The 25,728-nt window shown below is 41.8% G+C and overlaps 1 long non-coding RNA gene across 2 annotated transcripts in view; it reads right to left on the bottom strand.

Moving 5' to 3' along the window:
- The window catches only part of LOC137841273 (uncharacterized), a 121,848-nt gene that overhangs the window by 95,217 nt on the left and 903 nt on the right, over window positions 1-25,728 (bottom strand). The gene's annotated exons all lie outside the window — the stretch shown is intronic.

The following is a 25,728-nucleotide window of genomic DNA, read 5'->3' as shown; positions in this document are numbered from 1 at the left end:
GAGTATTAGGACAGAGAAATGAGAAATATGTTGACCGTTCAGCACTTTTTGGCTGGAAATAGCTAAACAATCAATTGAGAAATTTCCACGGCCTCCAGCTCCTGTTAGAAAATATGGTAACTCCCACAATTAAGCCTCTGAATGATTAATTTAAAATTTTGTAGTCTGACAGCCAAATCCGAATAAAAAAAGCAGGTTCAGATTACATAGACTAAATTACACATTTTACTACTAAAATGAAACAAAAAGTTTTACATGGTATTTAAAAAATAAACATTCCAACACAAAACAGACCTAGCTATTTCATGGTAGAGGAAGAGTGGACATTTGTAAGAAAAATATAGAAACCAAGGGTTAGATTCATAAGAGTACTTGCCATTGTTTCTTTACCTGTTAATCTCTTACTGAAAAGCATCCACCAAGGAGTTAGAAGGCCCACTTTCATTACCCATTTCTATCTGGAGTAATCTGAACCCACTTCTGATCTCTCTCAATAGAATGGCTTGAACAGTGTACTACAGTTAGTCTTTCTTGTGCCTAGGCTTAACATACCTAATATATATAAAGGATAGAACCAAAATAGAGTGATCAAGAGCATCTCTCTATCCCCAAATATCCCACATCTTTGTGTCAGTGCTTTTGTAAGGAAGATGCAAGATAGAGGCTTAAGTGAATGAATGCCTTTAAGCCACATTATTAGTTATAAGAATGAAGGCTTCGTCAGGCTGTCAACTTTATTTCAACCCCTCCTTTCAGTTGAAGTTATTTTGTCATCTCAGAATTAATTTTTGTCAACACTTTGGAACTTTGTAGAGAAAGTTACCCTATCTTAACCCATCACAGATGCATTTTTCTACATACATCCTGAATGTAAAATTCCAGTTTAGAACTAGAGCCAGAGGAAGTGGGGAAGGTGGCTTTCATTCAGGTGAAAGCCTCCTATGGGTGCATTGGTCACCTATTGCTAACATCTGTAATTCCTGAGGGGACTGACATGGGATGAGATTGCTTTATATTTGTCCTGCTTCTTATAACCTTTCCTTTTGCATCCACTAATAACCATTGCAACAGACTGGGTGCTGCAATAGATGCAGCTGTGATCTAATCTAGTTTGACTCCACTTGTGCAATTTGATAAGGCTCCAAAACCCTGCCTCCCCAGTGAGAGGATTTAAAAGGTTTACCCAGTTTAAATAGTCTTGATCAGTGAAGGTATGGGGCTGGGTTGCATGTAAACTCTTCACAGGACGGTGGCTTTGTTCATCTAAAGTGGAATCAGGAGGCCTCTCTCTCAATGAAGAGCAAGTGCTATCATTCTTTTTCTCTCTCACTCCCTAAATTTAAGACACTGAATTGTTAAGATCAGTTGCCTCAGGTTAGAATGTTTTTCAGTGATATAACAGGATACTCTTCTACTGGGGAAAGTACCGTGTCTAACTAGTTAGTACCTCCTTGCTCTTGGTGATTTATTTATAATGGCAGACGCCGGAATTCCCCTTTCAAGCTTTCCACAGTAGAAGAGGAGAAACTTTTTTTTCCTCTGATACCGTTTAACACTTTCTACATGTATTTTTGCTCATTCATAGACATTGAAGTCTAGTGCTTCAACAGCTAAATACATTTTCTCCCTTCCCATTTCCTTGAACATGCCAAGAAAGTCCCCTAAGTCCACATATTAAATTGGAACTTAATATGTGGATGCCAAGTTATCTGGATCAGCAGTAAAATTCAAAATATAAGACACAGCAAGAAGTTTTGGGCGAGTGTTGATCACAGAGAGTCTGCTACAACAGTGGAAGGTAAACCTCAAAAGAGAAATAAACTCTGAATTGCTCTTTTGGACCTCTAGATATTTCAGGATAACCCTAAGTTATAGCTGCTTAAAACATCAGAAATACAGGCTTTGATGCATGTTGAGCCCTCTCTGCTGCTCTTCTAGTACAAAACACCCTTTCAGAACTGGCAGAAACAGACCAGAGAGAAACTGCTTGGGAGGACTTTTTTCATCACTTAGTCCTTAAATCTAGCTCACTGAAAAATAAGGAGGATGCAACATATGCACAACATTAGGAAGTAAAAAGGATGTGAATATGCTGGGGTGGTTCTACACTAGCGCTATGAAGGGCTCCCTGGGAAACAGGTATAGTTAAAATGGAATAATGTGAAGGTTGGTATCAAGACCAGTATATAGCATCAGGGAGAATGTACAGTATTCCATATCCATCCCCTCCATTAGCAAAGGAACAAAGAGTTGGCCTAAGATCTTCTTAAAACTTCCCTTATTATAGTCCTTTCTAATTGCCTCTAATTCAGGTCTTAGAGATGTTCCGCAAATTCTGCAGAAAAGGGAAATTTTATACCTGCAATATTGCAGAATCAAGAGAAAAGACTGAAGGGAACATACAGTCCTAAAACTCTTCAATTAGCTGCTTTTCCTCCTATCTCCCTCCTTCTTACCTCTGGGAGATATAAATTACACCACATTAAACTCCCTCCATCCATGGGAGTAAAACTGAAGTGCATAAGGGAGAAAGTGGGAAGGAAGAAGGAAGGGAAAGAATATGATATTCATGTCATTAAAAAGGAAGCAGGTTCAAAGAAGTGCAAGTTTTACAAGAAATACATAATGTTATGGGTCACTCATATCCTGCGAGCTGCATGCCAGATGCACGAAGGGCGACCTCTGTGAATGCTCTCTGTGGTCACTGTGTTTGACTGAGCTCGCTTATCTTGCTTAAGTCAATCCAGCTCAGCTCCTATGTACTTTATTTTCTTCCTCCAAGGTTTTTGTTAAAGCACCCAGCTGTGGGATTTGCAGATACCTTCCCTAGCCATATTCATCTGCCAAAGGAATGGTGTGTGCTCAAGTTTGTTTCACAAAACTGGTAGCTCTGCCTTGCTGCCCTGTCACTTAGGGTTCTGTCACTAGACCCAGGAGCTGTTGGGAAGACAACCATCTGGGTTTCAGACTACAACTTGTTTCACAGAAATTAAAAGATATAGATAGAAGAATCTTAATCTCAAGGCAGCCAGCCCTCTTTTCCCCAAATAAAAGCATCAGAGAGGGGCTTTCCTATACTCTTTGTAGAAATAAAGAACTGAAATCCCATTTCACCCTCCTGTTCAGGATTGCCTGCCTGTACCTGCTCCTCCTGCCTCTGCTGGTCTGGTGTGTGTGTTTGGAATGAAAGATTTTCCCTGCAAGCCACCCTGAACCTCTTCCCTGGCCTGTCTGTCAGATTCTCTTTTATCAGCACAGGTTTCTCTGTGGGCCACAGTGATTTACTGTCCAAATAGTTCTGTTCTTTGTCAGAGATTGTGATCGAAAAGCCTTAGTTTGCAACTAATAAGAATCTCTTCCCTTTCCCTCATGTTATTTTTTTTTTTAACCTTTCTTCAAATATTGTTTTACGAGCCTGTTGCTTGCTATCTGCTTGACACAGAAGCTGCACCTCAGGGCATCATTTTCTCACCTCCAAGCCAGAGGGTTGCTTCTTTGATGCTTGGTTTGAAAAGCTTGGAACAACTCCACATAGGGTATCTACCCTATCTCCCCAGGGCAATCTACTCATCTGAGGAAAGTGTCCTTCATGGTTCAAACTGGCATTCTTGGCTCTGTTTTTTCCAGCTGAGACAAAAGAAGGAACAATTCTTATCCATTTGAACAAGGACATGAGCCTTTCATTCTGGGATCAATCTGTATGAACATTCTGGACATACTCAAAGCAAGGAAGGCATTTCTGGAAAGAATAGACAATCCTGATTTTCCAAGTCCAAAATGAAAGCAGCTGAGAATCTATACAATCTTTTAAATTAAAAGATGTCTCTAAACAGACAGTACTCTAAGTCTTCTTATCAGTAGTCCTAATTCTGTATTCAAATTAAAAATGGTAGTTCAAGTCATGCAACCAGAATTCCCAACAACTTATTTTAAAATATCTTTCAGGATTTTTGCTTCTAAGCTACTAATGCAGAATCCAGGTCCAGATCTGGATTGCAGTCTCTACGCATATCTGGAAGTATGTTAACCTACATCTGGTTTCACCCTATTAGTCTAGATAGATGCTATTTAGAACAGTGGGACCTGCTTGTAAACAACTATTGTTTTCCAAGCTTAGAAATCTGGAGAATTAGAGTAACCTTTACAATTGAGAAGGCTCTAGCTGCTAGATCATCAGTTCAAGCTTTTATGCAAATCTCTAGCACGCACCTGAAGTATGTTTCTGAAGGCTTATTTCACTTTGGCTCTAGTTCAAGTTGAGTACTATCAGCACATGCAAATCCTTAACTGGGTGTGACACCGTCTTTGATGGATACAGTAGCTCACTGCAGCATGCACATCCTTGAACCTATATCCTTCCCTCTGAAACTCAGTTAATTGGAGGATCCTATGAGAAACTACTTAGATTGCCCTGTTAATTAAGAAATCCTGAAAATAAAAGAAACAAGACAGTAGGTTTCCCTATATTCGTCAACACATCTGCAAGCCTTGTAATTCATTCATTTATCCAGCTTTTAAATGAGGTTTATGCCCCATGCCTCTCAAGTGTTCAAGAGGCATTTGGGTAATACCCTTTATATGCTTTAATTTAGTTTAGCCCTGAATTTGTCAGGCAGTTGGACTTGATCTTTGTAGATCCCAACTGAAATATTCTGTTCTATATTTGGTCTCCCATGCTGTTTTTGGAAATGCTTTGAATACCTTTGTTGTGTTTGAGTACACAGGCACACAACAAAGATTAAAGAATGAAATAAGAACTGAATGGAATATCAAAACATTTGGAGAGGGAGAGGACTTAACATTTATCAAATGCTAGGAAACTGCAACATCAATAGGAATGGGGAAATGCCTATAGTTCACTACTTGTATCTAAGGTTAAACTTCAAATGGCTGGGCACTTTGTTCTTAAGAGGTCAACACAGCAATCAGGGAAGGGTACTCTGGACTGTGGTACACTTACAAAAAAAAAAAATAAAATAGAAAGACAGCTATCCTCTCACTAGCTTACAACTTAGATTACTACCTGTCAAGGTCCTACATGAATAAGAAAGGTGATGTTTTGACATTGATCTCAATGAAACCAGAAGTCATGCTGCTTTGTTTTCATTAACAGTTTCTCACTCAATGCACTATTCTCAAAATGATACCATCCCATTTCTGCCTAGAAATACACATATTGAAACTAGAGCCATAATCTTTATACAAAATCTTGTCATAAAATTCCTTCAGCTTTGTGAAAGACTTTTGTAACTGCTGATAAATAAATGGAAATTGTAAATGTTTTATATCTTTAATTCAGGTACAAATACTGCATATCAGACACATTCAGTTGATGATATTTCAAGCACAAGGCAATGGAGATGTCTAGACTACTTGTAATTCCACTCTAAATGGATTTTTCTTTTCTTTTTTCCTTATTTTACAATGGGGAATGCAAGTGTGCATTTCACTATTTATCTTCATACTGTAAAAATGTGTATTTTACCTTACCATTTTTCTCAAATGCATGTTATTATCTTGGTGTACACCTGAATAGTGATTTGACAGCCTATCATTTTCACATGTTAGAACACATTTTAAAATGTCTATTAAAAGAGCCTGTTCTTAACACCAACTACATTCACCCTTCAACAAGGCTGCTTATTAATCATCATTCACATAAAAAGCTGTTTCCTTTGACTGTGCAACAACACAAGAAAAAGAAAAGGGCAAAAAGGTAAAGATGCACAGATTCTTTGAAATTTAGTTAAGTACAATTGTAGATTGCATGCCATCTCAAGATGTGATCTTGTCAAATTCCATACATTTGAGCAGAATTACAGGGCAGTCAACAATATGAGTTCCCAAGTAAATGCAACATTTCAGTTAATGACGTATATTATGCAATAAATAGGGTGGCATCGTTACTAAACATCCTGCGGCACTCTCTGCAAGTATAGAGGTGCTAATCCTGACATCATGTCCAAATTCCAACCATAATTATATTCTCTCCCTTAATGTGTTACTGAATTTTCAATAGTGCATGTTTCTTTGCTTTCTACCCCGTGCTATTGTGTAACATCTGTCCATCACATCGAATGGCTGTCAATTTCTGCCCTGAAGGTGGCTTCATTTGAGCGATGTGTTTGTGATGCTCCTTGTTTAAGCAAAAACAAGCTTAGGTCTTTGCTGAAACAGAAACCTGTTCCAACTACCTCACTGCACTGCTTGGTTCTCAGAAAGAAAAACAAACCTGGACTTCCCAACTGGCTACAGAGAGTGCCGGTACCAAGAAAGTCAAGAGTACCTGTCTAAAATACGCGTTCTTTGACCAAAGGTCCAGAGACTTCATCTAATTTGAAATGGACAATAGTATGTTACTGATATGCTGTGAAACTTAACAAAAGATCAAATAGCTCTCCATTTATTTTCTTCCTAAAGTCAGGAAACCTGATCTCAAAGTAATAATAATAAAAACACTTAAACTGAATGAAAAATCTTTCAAAGTCATATTGAAGACCATAAAATGCTTTCCAGTTGACTTCAGTGAACTTTGGCTTGTGCCCCGTAGCATCCGGCGCAAATTTGGTTTGTCTCATTCAGTTATGATGTCTTTAAGCTTTGAGATTAGCTTATGGCTGAAGTAAGAATGAGCATGATAAACATATTGTTGCTGCATGTAAGCAGAGCAATGAGTTGCCTACCAGTACAAAGGAATAAAATGCTATCTGAAATTCTTGCATCTAAAATGCATTCACCTGTGGCTTGGATGAGTGACTCAGTTTCCCGAGATGCAAGGCCAGGAATTAAGACACTCTGTGAAGTGATGTGCAGGTGAACAAACTTAGATAAATGTTATCACCAGCCAAGCCCAGGAAGGTCACTGTAATGAACTCATATCCAAACTGAAAGATTTAAATTACTGTAAGAGTCAGTGATGTTCAAAAAACTGATCCAAAAGACGAGACTGATGGGGATTTTTCTGTATGACATATTGGTAGGGTGCCTATATTCATTATGAAGAGTTAGGGTGATATATAGTGTAAATCAACCAAATTAAAATACAGTTCTTGATTTGGTACAGGCAGCAAGAGTTCTGATAAGATCTAATACATCACAAAGCAGGACTAACCTCGTCTGATGTGGCAATGGTGTTGTGGGTTTGTGAGGGCTATGAGCCGCAGACTGCTGTGACTAAAGACAAGAATTGGACTTCATGTTCAACCACCTACCTCAGCCATATGGAAAACAGGTCACATAATTAATATTCTGAGACTTACTGTCACATTATTAATATTCCAGAGTAAGAAAAAACAGCCCTTAAAATATACAGAAAGGCAACTGGTAGCTAATTACTCGAATCTAATTGCTGAAGACTGTGGAGTTGAAGGTACTTGGTCACAGTAGATGTCTGGATGTCAAATCAGGATGACTGAACTGCTAAAGTTGTCCCTCTGTACTGACAATTTTATAGAGGGATAGAGACAATGCTTTTTCTGGGCAAAGATAACAGGGCTTCATAAGGAAAACTACTTCACCATAGAAACTGCTGCCTTTTCAGTGCTAACGGCTGTTACTGCTTAGTCCCATTTTGGGGGATTTTGTTTTGATTACCTTAAAAATGTCAACTAACGAAGACTCAGAGTGGCCATGTGCATCTGCTAGAATGAACCCAGCAAAGGGTTTCTCTGGTATAGTGTGACAGTATTGGGTTAGCATCACACTGAGAAAAAGCTATCACACTGAATACTATGCTGAGGGCTTGCTGTCCTTTCCTCATCTAATGCAAAGCCACTTTGCCACGGGGTCTTGGAGACAGTTGGCTCTGATTTATGGAAGTCTTTGCAACCTTGATTCACTTGATGTATCTCCATGTGAGGTGTGACTATTGCAGACCTCACACTGGCACTCTCACTTGTAGGCACCTGGCCTACCTAAAAATAGTGAGAGGGTAGTGTGACTTGTGAATTCTCCCAGTCAACGTTCTTTTGAGAATGATCAGTGTATTCTAGTTCTGTAGAAAACAGCTTGCCACCTTCCTTCCCCAAACCTGCACACCCATTTGAGAACAGAGACCCTTCAAAAATGCATTGAAAGAGCACTTACTACATGAAGAAGCGGTTCTTACTGGTAGCCTTATTCTTTATGTTGCTTCTCAACTGAGTAAGCAAGAATTTTTGTTTTAAGTGCATTTTTGTTTTTCCAAGTCAGATTTGAATTTGTTTTGTAGATGCCAAGTATTTGTGGTATGCATGGAAGCATTCAGCATTAGTGATGACAATTGTGAATACTGCTCTCATGGGCCTCAGACGTGGCATTTCTCACTCTTTTCTAAATCTGAGCAGCATTTGAAAATAAAGCCTTTAATTAACTGAATCTCAGCCGAGGTGGCTGGTGACTGCTGTCTTGGTTCAAAGCAGCATTTCTTGTCCCATTTGACAGCAGGGTGGTGGGGGAAGAGAGAGAGGGAAGACCCACGTGTACAAAATCGCAAACCTATGCTCCTTTTAAAAACTTGTTTTAGCAGTTAGAAGAACTGAACTGTTTAAGCTTTAGGGCTGCTTAATTTTTTAGGCTCTTAATTGTTGAACCAGCACTACATCATTTTAGTCTCTTCTGCAGCTTTCACGTTGCCTGTGTCAGAAGCAATGTCACTCATCAGCCAAGTGCCCACTGGCACAGGCACTGAAAATGTCCAAAATGCCAGCTGCAATTACGTCCGTCTTTTATGAAGCCCCACAGTTTGCACATGGTGAGAACAACTTCACTGTGATAGCCTTCCCTTCTCAACAGTAAGAAAAACATTTTTTTCTCTCTCTTCCCAAGGAGTTTTTCTTTCAGGTACTCATGCTATCTACAAAGATAAGCATGCAATCTACATTTCAGCGTGTAGATTTAAACAACGCATGACCCTTTTGTGCATCCATCCACTGCTTACAGAGAGCAGAAATACAATTAACCTCATTTCTGTCCTCAGGATTCTCTCTAAAATAGCAGCCACTATGTGAGAGAAGTCTGCTTGACTTCTCTCTGGAACAAAAGTGGTTTGTCTTTTTTTAAAAAAACAAAACAGAACACACCACCGTGGTCACCCATCAGAGCTAGTAAAGTCAAGAAAACAAACTGGATCTCAGTGTCTCTTGCTAACGTCACAGAGCTGACATCTTACTTTTGTCCATCACTACTGCACATAGGGAAAATGCAACTGATGTAGTTTACCACAAGATTTGACCTATAAATTGCCTAAATCAATAAGGAGGTGAGGCAACAGGCCCTCCCATTTCAGTATAAACCACTGCTTAAACAGCACTCCCAGGTTTGCAGAGCCAGCAGTTAAAATCACGATCGTTTTACTTGCAGATTAAACACACTTGATCTGAAGTCTTTGTGACACAAGACAGTGCTTCCTTCACAGTTACTTTTAACATAGAATGGCCCAAGAGGCCCTTGCTCTAGTCCTCAGGGTTTATATGGGACTCAGAGTTACCACCTCAGGTGGCTTAATTTATCTGGTTATGACATTCGACTAATGCAGTACTTCATCCTACACAAACAGATTTTTCTCCTTATTACAGAGCAAATAGGTTTAGATAGTGCAGATTTGCTTTCTTCAGGGTCTGGGGAGAGAGAAGGCTGGGGCAATAAAATCCATTATATCTATCTTTTTGTATCTCCTTGTCATGAACTTCTAAGAAAAGGAACTAAGAGGATCACTACTGAGAAGAGCACTATAATTGTAGCTCCTGAGCACCGCATGGAGAAGATTGCCAAGGCAACCAATCATTCCACGGCAAGGGCAGAGGTAGTTGAGTTAAGATGAGGTTGTTACAAACCCCTGTTGTGCATAATCATATAGTAAGCAACATTTTTAAAAGGCTCTTGAATAAAATAGGACAGAGGGAAAAGGAATGAGAGAAATTAATTTCCTCTATTTTTCTGCTTGCTCACTGATTGAGGTACAAGAGCAAATTATATGCATGTCCTGCACCTGAGGACACCGGGGGCTGGCAGGGAAAAGCTAGCCGCTTTCTTCACAAATGTAATGCAAGAGGCTGTGACAGGTAGGACAATGGGCTAGTTTTATCTGGAAAAGACATAATTTAGTTCATAACATTTTTAAATATGAAGCCTGGAAAGAAAAGTGCTCTGATGCAGAAGCTTAAGTCTTTGCCATTTTTGTTACAAATTGCATTCTCGGGGGAATGTTTGAAGTCAACAAGATCTTTTTGCAAGTAGTATTTCCAGTATGAGATTCGCAGATTGAATTCCTAAAATCTGAAAAGGACAGGTCTTTCCCTAGCTTCCTCTATCCCATCGCTCCTAGTTACTTATAGGAGTACAATGGTTCATGGGACTGGATGGTCAGCTGAAGCAGATAAATTTTTTTGGCTGAGAGTAACCTTTATGGCGGTTATTTCAGTGATTCAGCTTATACTGCTGCCCCACAGCAGTTCATCAGCATAACCGAAAGGGGTGTCTTGCCATGGCATAGGATGTTGCTGAATCAGATTCATTACCAAAGAAAGTCTACTATAATGCTTCACTGAACAGAGCTGGCAATTTATCACCTTGTAGACACTGCTTTCCCCTGCTGACCTTCCATTTTTCTTTTTATTTTTTTAAGAATAATTATTGCTTCACAAATGGCGGTTTCCTGTGGGCTTGCTGCTTTCTGTTTTGAGGGACTTTCAGTTGCTGGCTCCTTCACTAAATTCTTTACAAACTAGCCTGGCAGCATTCTAGAGCCAGGCTGTAAGGATTCCAATTGCTACAAGTTTAATTGACCCCTACGTTCTGCAGCTAGATCTGCATCCACCAGATTTTCAGTTGCAATGGGAAAGAAAACAACACCCAAATAAGTTCCAACAGGTTATTCAGCGTTACTTGTTGCCAATTTCCTCCATGTAGAGCATTAAGCATCACCCTCACAGCCTAACATAAAAGGCACTGTGTTCAGGAGTACCAAGGGAAGAAGGGTCAGAATGGAATTGCGTTTCTCATTCTGTCAGTAATTTGTGATATATTGTACATTGTGATATATTGGACAAATCACTTCTCAGTCCTCTCTTGCTTAATCAAGGGTGGCGGTGGTGTCTAAGCAGTAAAGGTACTAGGTGTGGTGAATTTATATGCACAAATTCACCCCCTCCAGCCCCACAAGAATGCTCTTATATCTAGGGGTTTGGCATGCATGGAAAAGGCCTTTTCTTTTACATTTCCAGGAAGTGCAATTGCTGTGTTCTTTTTTCACCAGCCAACTGTATTTTGTACGCAGGACCATTTCCTTGGTGTACAGCCCTTGCTTGTTGGAGTTAAGACAAAAACTATCCCCATGAAACCAAAGGTGAGTATGGCAGATATCAGAAGTGAGATTCCCCCACTGTTGTCCTGCAGTGATGCTGTGTTGCAAAGTTTATCTGCAGCCATTGCAGGGATTCATTTAAGCAAAAATCAAAACATTCAGGGATGGCATTTTCAGACCTTACCATCTTACATGACCAGGAAGTTTGCTCATCAAGTGTTCTCCCCATCACATAAAATGTGGTTGTTAGCATTATTTAACTGAACCTCAGAGTGTACAGGAGTGTTCAAGGGCAATGAGGGCCTGACATGGACTGAAGGTCCTGCAAGTTGCTTTCCGTCTTTTGTTAAAGACCTTTGGTGTAACCCATCTTTGCGGACTTAAGTACTCCTTGCAGAGAAAGAGAAGGACTTTCTGCTGCTTGTAAAAATTGTTCTTGCTGGTGTTAAGCTTACTGCTCTTTATTCTGCACCAAGGTTCTTCCTCTATGCTGTAGTAAAGCTAAGGCCAGATACAGGACAGCAGCTTATTTTCTTGGAACATCAGTTGATTAAGTTTTCTTCTGGACAAAGTGAGCTAAGAAGAACAAAGACTAAAATCTTGCTTGGCACTACTAAGTGTCAAAAGGGGCAAAAGGTCATGAAATGGGTTGGAATATGGCTCATTTAAGCAGGTGCACAGAATGGTACAAAGCCCTGAGAGGCGTGGTCCATTTCTGAACTCATTAAACTCATTATCCCACTATAACATCTTTATGTATTAAAATAATTTCTTTATATGCCTGAAACTAAGTAATTGTAACCAGTAAACTCTGAAAATTCAATATAAAATCCTGTGGAAGAACAAGCAGATGTGATCTGAAAAACCATTATTGGTAGAAAAACTGAGGCCCTTTAGCAGCCTGTGACTTGCCTGAAATTTTGCATTAGAAAAGTATTGAAGTGTCACATCTAATAAATAAGGTACAGTTCTTTGCGTTATGGTGATTAATGGAGCTGATAAGCATTTAAATAGATATCTAGCAACAGACCAACTGCAGAGCTGTCCTGCACTGGCAACTGTCTTCATGAAGTTGCAGCTAAATACTCTATATCCCTTAACTGGATGTTTCTTTTACTGAAATTAGGCTACAACTCACCCTTAAACAAGTAAGCTTCCAACTTTCTATATGCTTGCCCATCTGGGTTTTTGGTTTGCTTTCCTGTAAAAAAAAATAAAATATATATATATAAAAAAATATAAAACTTGCAAAGAACTGAAAAACAAGTTCTTTGGTCAGCACAGACCACTTGAGGAAATTAGTTCTTCCATGAATGTGAGATGACCAAAGAAACAGATATTTCTCTTACGTAATTCTGAGTCTCTGGGAGCTTAGTTGTTTGACCTGCAGTTCAAGTTCCACCCTCACATTCATGTTCTAATCCTCTTCTTCATATTTTGTGATCCTCAAGTAAACTGCATGTTTTTCATTGACATTCTGTTCAGCTCTTTTCCCTCCCTTTGTTTTAATACACAAAGGGGTCACAATTTTACTGTTGTCCCACTTTTTCTTTTTTTTTTTTTTTTTAAAGTATCTTTCCCATTTTATATACCCCCTTCAGCCTGCAGTACCACATCTTTTCCATAAAGAATTCAGGTGTGGGTTTTGTTTGGTTTTGGTGAGGAAGGATGCTTTTATGTTGAGGCAGACAACTTCAGTTCAGGGTATTTAGGTTCTGCCCACAGGGCTTTTTACAGTGTTTTAACAGTTTATTTAGCAAGTCATTACTTGACTTCTGTGGCATTGCTAAAAAAGATGGGAATAATACTTCACTATTTCAAGCCAATGCAAAACTAAAATAGTGCTTTTGAAAGTATGCTGAAACAGCCGCTTTCCCCTCAAATAGAAGGTGCATTGGAGGCACTTTGTTAGTGTTATCTACTTACCCAGTCTCATCTGGATTTTACATGTTTTTGCCCTGTGGTTGTTTATGTTGAGTAGGTACAAATGCTGGAAATATGATTATATGCTGTGAAGTAAATTGCTCTTATTTGCTGTTTTGTCCATAAAAGCTTCCCATAGGAGCTCAAAGGTAATTTAAGCCACGTAGGAGTAGTTTTTATGCACCAACGAAAATTTTATCCTCTTCAATGCCCTGATCACTACCTCAATATGACTTGTGTGTCCTCTTCTCAAGAAGTTTAATGAGGGGCCCATGTGCAGTGACAAGATTAACTCATCAACAAAAAATTGTGCCCAAGTATGCAGAAGAAGTGGGAACTGCCTCAAACAAAGCTATAAAAGTCTTGCCTAGTTTTACAGGCTTTACAGCCCCACTCGCACACATGCTTCTGTAAACCTGTATTGCATACTAGTGGCTTGGACTAAGAGGACAAGACTCTTCTGGTATTATGGCTTTGGTTGTGCTCTGAAGACAGAAGCATTCTTCCTCTGAGGGAGGAACACAGCACTCCCAATCCAAAGAACACAGAGTGGGAAACAAACCAAGGTGTTCTGTGTAGCAACACAGTGTATTTTATCCAGCATACTCCACAGAGGGAGTCTTCTGTTTATGCCAGTGAAACTTCCCCATGAAATGAGAACTTATTTCCCTTCCCCCTAAATTTGAAACAATGCAGATAGGGCTCCGGTTCACCAGGCCCAAGATGTTACAAACCTCTCTCTCACTTCTCACCTGGAAGCTGTGCATTCTGATGTCTCTCAAGTCAACATTTATCTCCCCAAATAAGTTGTAGGAGGAAAAAAGTTATTAAACTCCTGGGAGAAACTGGTTCCTTTTCTGAGAGATTTTGTTCCCTTTCCCATTGCCTAAGAATGTCATTGTATCTGCTGTTTGCTGAGCAGGAAATGCATTATTAAAGCAGTTTCTCCTCCATAAACTGCTTTGCATCTGACTGTTTCATTGTAAATCCGTAGCCACAAAGTCAGGCCACCTTGGGATAACCCAACGTGAAATCTGACCTGATGAAAATGGTTCATGCCTCCCGGCCTGCATTGCAACCTGCGAGAAGGGCTTTTATTATTTATTCAAAACCTGTTTAAATCCCCCTTTTTCTGAAACAACCATTTTAAAAATATTAAAACGCCACAGCTAAGCTGGGAGATTAAACAAGTTTAAACCTTATCATCGCAGGTGGGATATTAGTTCCAATAAAATGAGGAGAGATGGCAGGCTGCATGGTAACTGGAGCCCCTTCTACTCAGTAACTAATCACTGAGAAAGCATTTGGTGAAGGAGGGGGAGAGCGGATGAGGGAGTGAGACAAACAATGCATCCAAGCTCCTGGCAACCCTAACTGTTTACCATGGTGATGCACAAAAGGAAGAATGCCATGCAGAGTAGCAGACCTGGATCTGTCCCCATAACACTTGCCCTAGATTCAAGTACTCTGAGAAGCTGAAAATGCGACCTTTGGATATATTTTTTGCACATGTTGGATGCTGCAGCTGGTCAACACTGTTCTGAAGTCGTCAAAAGGGTACACAGTATTTACCTTTATATCTTCTGTTATATATTTTGCTTCTAAATGTTCAGGTTTAAGTGCAGCTCTACCAGATCTCTACTCTTGTACCTATACTTTTTAAATTGAGCCTTTTTGTTTCCTGCCAGTAGTATTAACAGACTTATTGCTTCATTAAAAATAACCAAACTAACAAAAAGAATCAAGTTCTAAATTTTGCAAGGGAAGGGATGACTTTAAGTTCCCCTTCTCTCCCGCCCCCCATGGGAATAACACTTCCTAATGGGCTGGTCCTGTTCAGGGCATCATAGCTCCAGCTTTCAAGTCAGGAGTAGTCCACTGGAACAACTTCACTGTCCCACAACTAGGTCAACCCTTATCTTTCTCTTTGCAGGGTCCTCCCACAGATGCAAGCTCGTATCTAGTCCTGTGATGCAGAAGGACCACAAGTTGAAGCACAGAAGAAAGCTGGAGCCCCAGCACACAGGTTGGACACCTAACTCTTGAGGTACGTACAGAGGAATCCTGGAAAACCTAATGAAAGTGCAAAGTGAGGCTTTCATCAGTGCAGATACTTCAGCATCTGACTGGTAAGAGGATCATTTACTGCCAAGAGAAATTACATTGGTTGCTTGCAAATATTCACCTCATTTGGTCATGAGCATTGCACCTTATGTATCTGGTCCATTTCTAGGGCATCTTCCCCTAGGACACGATGTAAAAAAAAATGCAAGCCAGGTTTTGAAACCTGAGTGAGAGGCAGTAACCATTCAGTCCTATTTCAAGAACTCAAGTACACTGGCCATGAGAATCTTAGGAAAACTCTAATATGTAAAAATTCACTAGGATCCAAGTAGCTGGAGACAAAACAGCTTGGAACTACATTACTCCTGTCCCTCACTGTTGAATCTAACAAAGTTTTGAAGCAGAAACTAAGACCGCCACTCCTCCATATACAAACACACTATAAGGACAGTTGTTCGAAAGGAGAAGGAAAGCTTTGACAGCCTGGAGCTGGCTTATTTGGGCTGAACAGCTTTTGTATGGCCATCGTTGAGGAAAACGCTGGGCATACGTTAGTCTGTCTTTTTTTTAAAACACAAACCTGTTTCTAACAGAAGAATTTGTGCTTTTACCATGTATCACAGGCACTTAACTCCTTAGGCAGGCAGGCGGTGTGATTTGTATAAACCCAAATCATTAAATAGCCCTTGGCCTTAAAGTGAGGCAAGTACCTGCCTGAGCTATGTACTTAAATTCTTAAGTGAGAAAACAAGGGGGGCAAGGTTAACAGAAGCCTCAGAGAGCTAAAAAAAAAAAAAAAAAAAAAAAAACAAGCAAAACACCCAGGAGAACTCCTGAGTAGTACATCCAGAAAGAAATGGGAGAAAATCTGAGAAGAGCAAACAAGGAGTTTTATCAACTTTGATGTGTCAGTGGGGCCACCAATTGGTGTCAAGGACTGAAACGTAGTTGAAATATTGGTGGAAAACCTTATATGCCTTTGCTATGTCGCTTAAGATCAAGAAATAATAAGACAACCAGACTGCATATCAGGAATAGTTGTGGTACAGAACCAGCTATCAGGGTCTATACAAGCACACCTGCTTGTGTACTTGCTGCCTATGTTGCAAAGACCTCAGCGAAGCTCTCTGCCTTCTCTTTTCATGAAAGAGGACTGAAAAGTCTTCTTTCTGACTGAAAGGACACTCCAAAGAGTGGAACAAGGTTGATCATAACAAGTTAGATATTTCCATGAGATTCCAGTGAGTAGCACATAAGTAAACCCACAGACAGGGCCTGTGCGGGGTGCAAAGCATCCCCATCCGTTTTCTCTTGAAGGATGGACTCCCTACTTGTGAAGTGGTTCAGGTAAGTTTCCTGCTGGGAACTTCAAAGGATTAGAGTGATTGCCCCCCCCCCCCTTTTTTTTTTTTTTTAATTTCCCTTTCTCTTAGTCTTCACAGTCTAGGATATTTCCTTTTTTTTGAAAGCATCACAGACAGTTCCTCCATATTCAGTATTCCTATATAGAGTTTAACTTCAGGCAGGGGATAATCATTTCCTATCTCAGCTATATTTGTCTCTTCCTATTTATGCCTATTCCTATGTATCAGCAGCCTATAATTACTGTTCGGGATGTAAAGCATGTTTAAAACTTCAGGTTTAAATATTCATTGTCTGCACCACCATTGTGATGCCTGCATCAAAGAGACATATAGAAAAACCTCTTGATCTGATGTGCATGATTTTAAAACACCTCTATTCAAGGTTACTTGCTGTTGCCTGGTTTGCACTTTGAAAATGTCACAAAACAAGCAAGCCCTAAGAACCCATTGTGCTGGATGCCACAAGTAAAATAAATGAATAGCATTAATAGCAACAAATAGAAGTGATACATAATTTTTTTTATTTAAGTGTCATGGCACTCATTAAAACCCTGGAACTACAGAGATCCTCCACAAAACACGCAGTACTGCCTTCTGCTCATGATGTGGTCCCACAATTCTAAGGTAACTGTGTCCTCAGTGGAAGAGTTCCTTAATTTTGCATCTGCTTTAATGTAAAATTATATCAAGTCTCTTCTGCATGCAGAAATTCAATCCCTTACCAGACCGAGCACAAAGTCCCTCTGTATTTCAAAGTTTCTGAAGCTTTAACACAACAGATGCCGCACAAGGCATCCCAGCTGGCAGCAGGTTCAGCAGCCCACAGGTAGAGACCCACACTTCCAGCCGTGGCCCACAGGCTTGAAGGTAAGATCCCATATGCACTTCTGTTGCACTAACCACTTTGAACGTACAAAAGAAAGATTTGCATGTGGAACTTCACCTCGCTGCTCTCTGAGAGCACTAGAGAGGCAGCACCGCAGATCAGCTAGTTCTGGCATCTAAAATTCAGTTGCTCCACAGCTCTGCTTTTAGAAACCAGGTTTTCAAACATAGGCAAAAGACACCCCCCGAGGCAGCAGAGAAGCCCCTGTCACACCGCAGCAGTGCAACAAACTTTTCACGAGTGACCCGTGGAGGCTCCTGGCGCCTCCTGCTCGCCGGCACTCCCCAGCCTTGGTCTGCGGCGACACCTCCCGGATGGCTCGGGGAGCGGCCCCAGAGCAGGCGGCTGTCGGGATCTCTTGTGCCAGAGGAACAGCACATGCGGCCTCTCCTGCCGCGGTCTTTTGTCTGATACTCAAATTCACTACTTGTAAAGATCCTTTTGAATATAGATATTAAGACTGTAAGACTGGGCCCAAGAATTCAACATCCCTTGGCAGCCCTTTCCCAAACTCATTCACACAGGAAGGCTGCACTTTCACTCTCTCCAGACCCCTAACCCTAGCCAGCACCCCGATCCAACAGCACCCCACCTAGGGCTGCTATGAAATAGTGCTCACATTGGAGAACTTTGGGTAGCTCTCATCATCCTTTGGCAGCCCTTTCTTAAGCACAGCAAACAGAGGCAGCAAACAGAAGCAGCACTTTACACAGCTGTGTCCAGGCTCTGGTTAGAACTTTTGAGGATCTTGGTAGAGGTTGTAGGTAGGGTCTCCTGAGGAACTAGAGGTGATTATTGCCAGTCCTCTGATCAGAGGTGGATTCAGCTGACTTGACTGTGAGGTTCAAACACCCTGTGAGTCAGTGCCAGAAGAGGCCCGTATAAGAGCCAGACTCAGAGCACAACAATCAGAGGCAATGGCTTGTGCAGAAGGGTGCAAGAGGTCACCTTTGTTTCCAATCCTTGTAGCACATTCTTCCTCAGATATGGCCATGACACACCACAGAGCATATTCCCCAGCAGCTGCTGGAATCACTGCATCAGCTGTCAGAGGTCTCAACCCAGACAGACCCCTGACAGCAGAGGTGTTTCTTCTTGTCTCAGTGCTTGGGGCCTCTTTGGGAGGCCTGGACTGAGTCAGCCCTCCCGTAGAAGGTGTGCTGTTGTCCATGAGCTGTGCTGTCAGGTAAGGGAGTTACAAGAGGAAGTCAGCATGTTGTGAAGCATCTGAGAAGATGATCAAGAGATGGACAGGGTGTTCATGGAGACCATACAGCTCCAGGAATCCCAACCTTGTCCAGCAGTGGAGTTGTCAGAGGGCTCTGCACAAAGTGGTACATCATAACACCATAGGAGAGGGCTGCAAGCTGGTCACTTCTCACAGGAAGAGAAAGGGTTACTCCTTACTCCTCTTACTCCTTCTGAAGCCTTGCCATTGAGGAACAGGTTCAGTGCCCTGCAGGCTGAGGAAGAGCTGGGCAAGACTTCAAGGGAGGCAACTGCGCCGACAGAGCCTGTGCCCAGCAGCAACACCTGGAAGAAGCAGCAGGTGATTGTGTGACTCCCTGCTGCAGGGTATGGAGGCACCTCTCTGCCGACCTGACCTCGTGTCTAGAGAGGTTCGTTGCCTGCCAGAGGCTTAGATAAGAGATGTCATGGAAAGACTGCCAAAGCCTGTTTGTGAGTCAGACTATTACCCTCTGCTGCTCTTCCATGTGGGTGCTAATGACACCAAGGGTAAATTAGAAGCCATCAAGCTTTAGAGCTCTGGGCATGGTGGTCAAGGGCCTGAGAACCCAAGTCTTTTTTCCTCCATACTTCAAGTAGAGGGAGAAAGATACGAAGAGGAAGAGAGATATTCCAAGTCAATGGCTGGCTACGCTGCTGTTGTTGGTGACAGGGTTTTAGTTTCTATAACCACAGAACCCTGTTTGAAGACCAAGAACTGATGGGAAGAGATGATCCTCCTGTGGAGTATCCTCTTGCAGCCCTCCTGGGAAACCTGTAGGCTGTCACCTCCCTGAAATGCTTGTATAGCAATGCATGTAGCATAGGAGATAAACAGGAGGAATTGGATCTGCGTGCAGTTACAAGAGTATGAGCTCATTGCAATTACAGAAACATTGTGGGATAGCTCACATAACTGGAATGCTGTCATGGAGGGCTATATGCTTTTTATAGGAAAGACAGTCCAGGAAGGTGAGGTGGAGTTGCTCTTAATGTCAGAAAGCAACTGGAGTGCATTGAGTTCTGCCTAGGGGTAGATGAAGAGTGTCTTGAGAGCTTATGGGTAAGGATTAAATCAGCTCCATGCCATGGCTGATGCTGTTATGGGTGTGTTTGCTATGAGCCAGCTGATCAGGAAGTAGATGAAGCCTTCTGCAGACAGCTGGAAGTAGCCTCACAGTCACAAGGCCTGGTTTTCATGGGGAATTTCAACCTCCCTGGTACCTGCAGGAAAGACCACACAGCTAGGCACAAACAGCCGAGAAGCTTTCTGTAGAGCTCCGATGACAACTTTTGGACACAGGTAGTCAAGGAGCTGAGGAGAGGTATGCTGTTAGACCTTGTATTAAGAAACAAAGAGCTGGCTGGAAATGTGATGGTTGGAGGCAGCCTTGGCTGCAGCAACCACAAGATGGAGTTGGGGATCTTGCAAGGAAGAAGCAGGGCAAGAATTAGGATTGTAATCCTGGACTTCAAGAGGGCAAACTTTGGCCTCTTCAGGGACCTCCTTGGAAGAATCCCATCAGCAGGGCCCTAGAAGGGTAGGATTAAAGAGAGATGGTCAATATTCAAGCATCACTTCCTCCAAGCTCAAGATTAATGTATCCCTACAAGTAACAAGGCAAGCAAATGAGGCCAGAGACCTGCATGAATAAGCAAGGAGATCCTGGCAAAACTCAAACAGAAGACAGCATGTGGAAAAGAGGGACAGGCCACATGGAAGGAATATTGGGAAGAAGAAAGGATGTGGAAGTGGGTCAAGGCCCATTGGGAATTCAATCTCACTGGGGATGTGAAGGACAAGAAGGACTTCTTCAAATACATCAGTAGCAAAATGAAGGCTAAGGAAAATATGGGCCCACTGCTGAATGGGGCAGGTGCCCTGGTGACAAAGGATACAGAGAAGGCAGAGTTACCAAATACTTTCTTTGCTTCAGTCTTCTTCACTGACCCTCAGGAACCTCAGGCCCTAGAAAGGAAAGAGGAGGTCTAGAAAACAGAGGACTTCTTCCCCTTGGTCATGGAGTATCAGGTTACAGTCATTTAAGCAAACTTGGCACCCACAAATTCTTGGGTCCCAATGGGATGCACCCACAAGTGCTGAGGAAGCTGGTGGATGTTATTGCTAGGTCATTCTCCATTATCTGTGAAAGGTCACAGAACAGAAGTCAGAAATACCTGAGGACTGGAAGAAAGCCAGTGTCACGCCAGCCTTCAAAAAGGGCAAGAAGGAGGAGCCAGGAAACTACAGGCCAGTCAGCCTCACCTCCACCCCTGGAAAGGTGATGGAACAGCTCATCCTGGAGGTCATCTCTAAGCACATGGAAGACAAGATAATAAGGAAAGTGTTTTAATATTGGTTGTGAAGAGCTCTACTGCTTCCTGGCCTGGTGAAGAATTGTCAAAGGCCCAGAGCATATGCCCTGTAGAGACAAATGCAGGCAGTTCCTGACTGTAGGTAGAGACAAGCACATGTGCACACACTTTGGAATTTAAGTTTCAGTTTAGCCCCAGAACTCTCCCAAATTGTACAAAGCCTTTGTTCTGGCTGTGACGTTTGAAAGGTAATACATGAGAACTTAACATGAGGTGCTGCTTGGGGATCTTTTGGAAAGTCTGTGGTGCAGCTGAGTCATTTCCACATTAGCCCCGTGCAGACGTTCTCATTACTGATGCCTGTTGTACTCTAATGGAAGTGGAGAATTTGAGGCCTCTATCAAAGATGGACCCTTCTAAAGTCCGAGCAGCAAGAAAGAGTCCATCACCTTCTTGCAACAATTTGGGCTTCCCCTAGCAAAAGTAAGTGCCTTCCATAGCTCTGAGTCACACATCACCACTGAAACAATTCTTCATACAAGTCCACCAGGTGGAACAGCCTGGTGACTGCAGTGGCTCAGAGGCCATGTGGCCTCAGCTAACTTTGTGGGAACCTGGATACTTGTACATCCTTCAGTCTGTGCTGCTGCACAAGTACCCTGCCACATTGCTCTTGGAAGCAAAACTTGGGATTTCATGCAAACTTTAACCTGCAGGTTGTTGAAGCTGGATACTGACAACAGAAAACAACTGACCTCTTCATACTACTGGAGGCAGCTCCTGGAAGCTCGGTCATATCCTCTCAGGTCTCCTCAGCACCACATTTCACTAAGGGACAGTTCTTATTACTCCAGAGACAAACATGCAACAGCATCATGACAGGCAGACACACAAAAGCACACCAAATCTTCTTAATTTAAGAAGTGGGATCCTGAAGTGTTTTGACACCTGCTGTCAGCTGCTATATTGTGAGCAGCACAAGAACACTGGCTACAGGACAGTGTCTCGCTACACTATTTACACCCCTTCCCTGAAATGGGAGTTAGACCTGTAATTGCAGAAGTATTCCTAGATGCTTGCTTTTCAGTCTCAGCTCTTCTCTATAATGTTCCCCACTCTACCCCCCTCCCCCCCAGCCCCTCAACAGAACAGCACATACAACTTAACAGAACATAACAGCTTCTCTAAGGCCTCTTTGCAATTCTACAGGCTTTTGACACATTCCTCAGGAAGCACAAGGCCTCATCTAGTGAATGATTCAGATAAATATCAGCCTGGCAGCTAAAGATGGAGCAAGAGATGAATATAGAACTGGCTCGAGCTTTCTGGAACCTCTTCGCAGTCTTCAGCCTCCTCCCCTGGTTCCCATCTTCTTTGGAAAATAAACAGCTCCGATTGTTGTGCACTTGAGATTATGAAAACATCAAGTCCATTAGTATTTGGCAAAGTGCTCTCTCATTTCCTTCTGATGTAATAATTGAGAGAGAGGGAGAGGAGACTGCAAAGATAGCACAAAGCACAAGTTAATGACCTTCTCGCATGTATGTGTGGGCTCTTTTATAGGGAGCCTTTTCCAATCCCCATCTCGCCTCCACTCATACTGTTTCAGCTGAAACACTGCTTCAATGTGGCTTTTATTATTTGATCTGATGTCCCTTGGCTGGCCTTCAGAGGCAGCTAAATGGCAGGCAGGTGGGGGTCTGAGAGACAAAAAGCAAATGGAGCTAGTGCTTCAACAGGCCTACTGCATACAGTCATCGAAGCTTCACTCTCAGCAGGCAAACGTCACTGTAGCCAAATTCTTCTTTGCTGCTTTCACTTCTGTTACGCATTTAAGTTAATTTGTCAGGGTGTTCTATTCCCCTCTGTGGGAGATTATTTGGAAAACTGTAAGCCCAGTATGATCAGAACATAGGTGGAATGACCAGGTGTAGAGAAGAATCAGCTGTTGAGGGAAAATTAAGTGAGGTTATTGGTTGCCACTGTGAAACATTGGACCAGCCACCCACTTACTGTGTTGCCAGATTTGTGGCTTTTCTTTAGGTACCTAGAGGCAAATTAAGGTCAGATAAATTCCACAGAAGGGTGTAGTGTTCCCTATTTCCTTCTAAGGACTTGACTTCTGTCTTTTGAATTGCTCCCAGAAGCCTCCAGAAATGTGTAGCTTTCCACAGTAGCTTAGCTGGAACCTATGCCAAAAATGCCATCTCATTTTGACAAAAAAAATCTTAATTCTGATCATGAGTCTAAGTTCAAGTTTTAAGGAAAGGAAAATTACATTTGCCAGAGGTAGTTTTAAGTTTTGGTGATCTACTAGGGAATAGCAAATTACTAGGCTTCCTTAGCAAAAACTGTGATATGGATGTTCATTCTCCATCACAGAAGTCCACTGACAACTGCAGCTCAATCTAGCTCTGTATCAAGTCTCCTTACCCCTACAGTAGCGAGCATCCTAGAAAGAGGGTGCACATGCAAGATTACAGGAGGTTTCAGTGGAACACCTGCTCCTATAGATAGGGCTTCTGTCAAGACTGCCAGTAGTGCCAGAAGGCAAGTTACATATTTCCTCAGTGCCTGGAGGAGTTCTCCCCCTTTCCCCAAGATAAGGTTGCGCATACATTTGTTCCATTTGTATCCAAGACTGTTTTAATAACAGAATTAAGCAAGTTTTGTCTGATGTCTCAGCAGGGTTTGGACTATTCATTTTTTGGCCAAGGCATACTAGGCTTACATGTTCCTGGGCAAACCACTTCTCCTTTGTACAGCAGCATTAGAAGACCTGGCAACAGGTGGGGAATCAGTTTTACCCTCTCTTAACCTCCAATTCCTAAAAGGAACTGACAAATGGATTACAGGATTGATGTGTCCCAAGAGATGCATGATTTTTGAGAGGCCCTTTAGAAGGGCCACCAGCTAACTTCAGGACTGTAACAATTTCCTTGCCTAATATACCCTCACATTCAATCAAGAGAAATTTCATATCATAGAATAGAGGTCTTTTTACAGACCTGGTTACATGTACAGTCATTTCCTTTTTCCTTTGTACATTTTCTCCCCCGTATTTTGTGTGTGCAGAGATGCATACATTCTTACTCCTTTCTGCCATACTTATGGCTTCAGTTTTGATTTCACTGATTGCACACACCAATGTCTGCAAAGCTGCCTTAACTTGAAACAGTTGGGAATTCAAGGTGATTATGCCTTTTTTGTCCTGCAGATACATTGTTTTAGTTAAAAGCCACTCTGGCTGCTCCATAAGAAAGCCAGACACAGTGGTCCCCATTGTCCAACTCTTGGCCAAGGTAGCGTGTATGGATTAAGTGATGAATTGCAAAAAGGGCCTAAAAGCAAAGCTGCAACTTCACAAAAAGGCCATTAAAGGTGAGCGCTGTCGGTAAAGTGCCCATTTAGAATAAGCTTTTATGACCCTCAGTCTTCGTAAGATGTACACGAGCTACAGATTGTTCAGTCTGCCAGACTCTTACTGCTGCAAAGTGACAGATTCTCATCTGAACTTGGCTGGGAGACCTTGCTGGGACCATGGTTCTCTGACTATAACTATCCACTCCCAGCTGGTGAGAGAGAACAAAACCTTGGTCCTGGTCAGAGACACAGAAGTTTGACAGTGAAACTTCAAGATGAAAAATTAAAAATTAGGAAAAAAATATAACACCTACTTTCTAGCCTTTCCCTACCTCCCTCCCACACACACACACTTAGCCCCACTCAGTTCTACCAAATACTATCAGAAACAATTCTAAGAACCATTTAGCTCCTTTCATACACTCTTTTATATGGTTCTAAGTCTATAAAGCATCTCAGACTCAGTGCTTTGCATGTTTCTGGTAATTGGAGAGCCTACAGTTGGTAGGAACAAGGACTAAAGAAGCAAGGCAGGCTTATAAGAGATGCCAGGTAGGACAGAAGTCTTCTTGTCATGGAATTTATGGTTGGTCACCACTGTTGAATAGGCTTTTCAGACTTCCTGAGAAGCTCTTAACAAGGCAGTTCCAATTTGTACGCATCAGTTTCTCACAGAGAGGTTAAGATAATTGCTGGTTTGGAACTGAAGTGCATGACCATCATTCCTTCATTTCAGATTGCTTTTAGGATCTTGACTGGAAGGTGTTATAAAGGACTAACAAACATTCACCATTTAGATGTCCATGGTGTGATCCAAGACACTTCTCATTCTTAATATGTCCATGCTGACTTTTTCCAACCAAAATTTTCCAGTTCTGAAAGATTAGAAGCAGTTTCCACAGCCTGCTAAAAAACACCACATCTCAAAGCGTGACCACTTCTACAGTCAAATTCAAACCTAACCTAAATATTCAGTCAAATGACTGCAATGCAATTGGAGCAGATATATGTCCTAGAGCAGACAACATGAAAAGTTTTTGACAGCAGATAGCTCCAAATGCTCCTCTTTGGGTAACCCTTTTTTCCCACCTGAGATGGAACAGCAGAAAACTTGTAGATGTGAGGAGGACAACTCACTGAACTGTGACATGCCCTGCCATTCTCCCAACTGTTCCTGCAACCTTTCCTTTTGTAATTCGGAACAACAGTCAGAGTCAGACAAAACATCTGAAAAACCTCTTAAATAATAGTGTTGAAGTACAAGGGTAGGCAGCCGGCAAACAGAAGGCTTGTCAGCTTGAGGA

Source organism: Anas acuta, chromosome 17 (assembly GCF_963932015.1).
Source record: "Anas acuta chromosome 17, bAnaAcu1.1, whole genome shotgun sequence".
NCBI classification, from domain to species: domain Eukaryota; kingdom Metazoa; phylum Chordata; class Aves; order Anseriformes; family Anatidae; genus Anas; species Anas acuta.
This window is presented reverse-complemented; position numbering and strand designations above follow the sequence as displayed.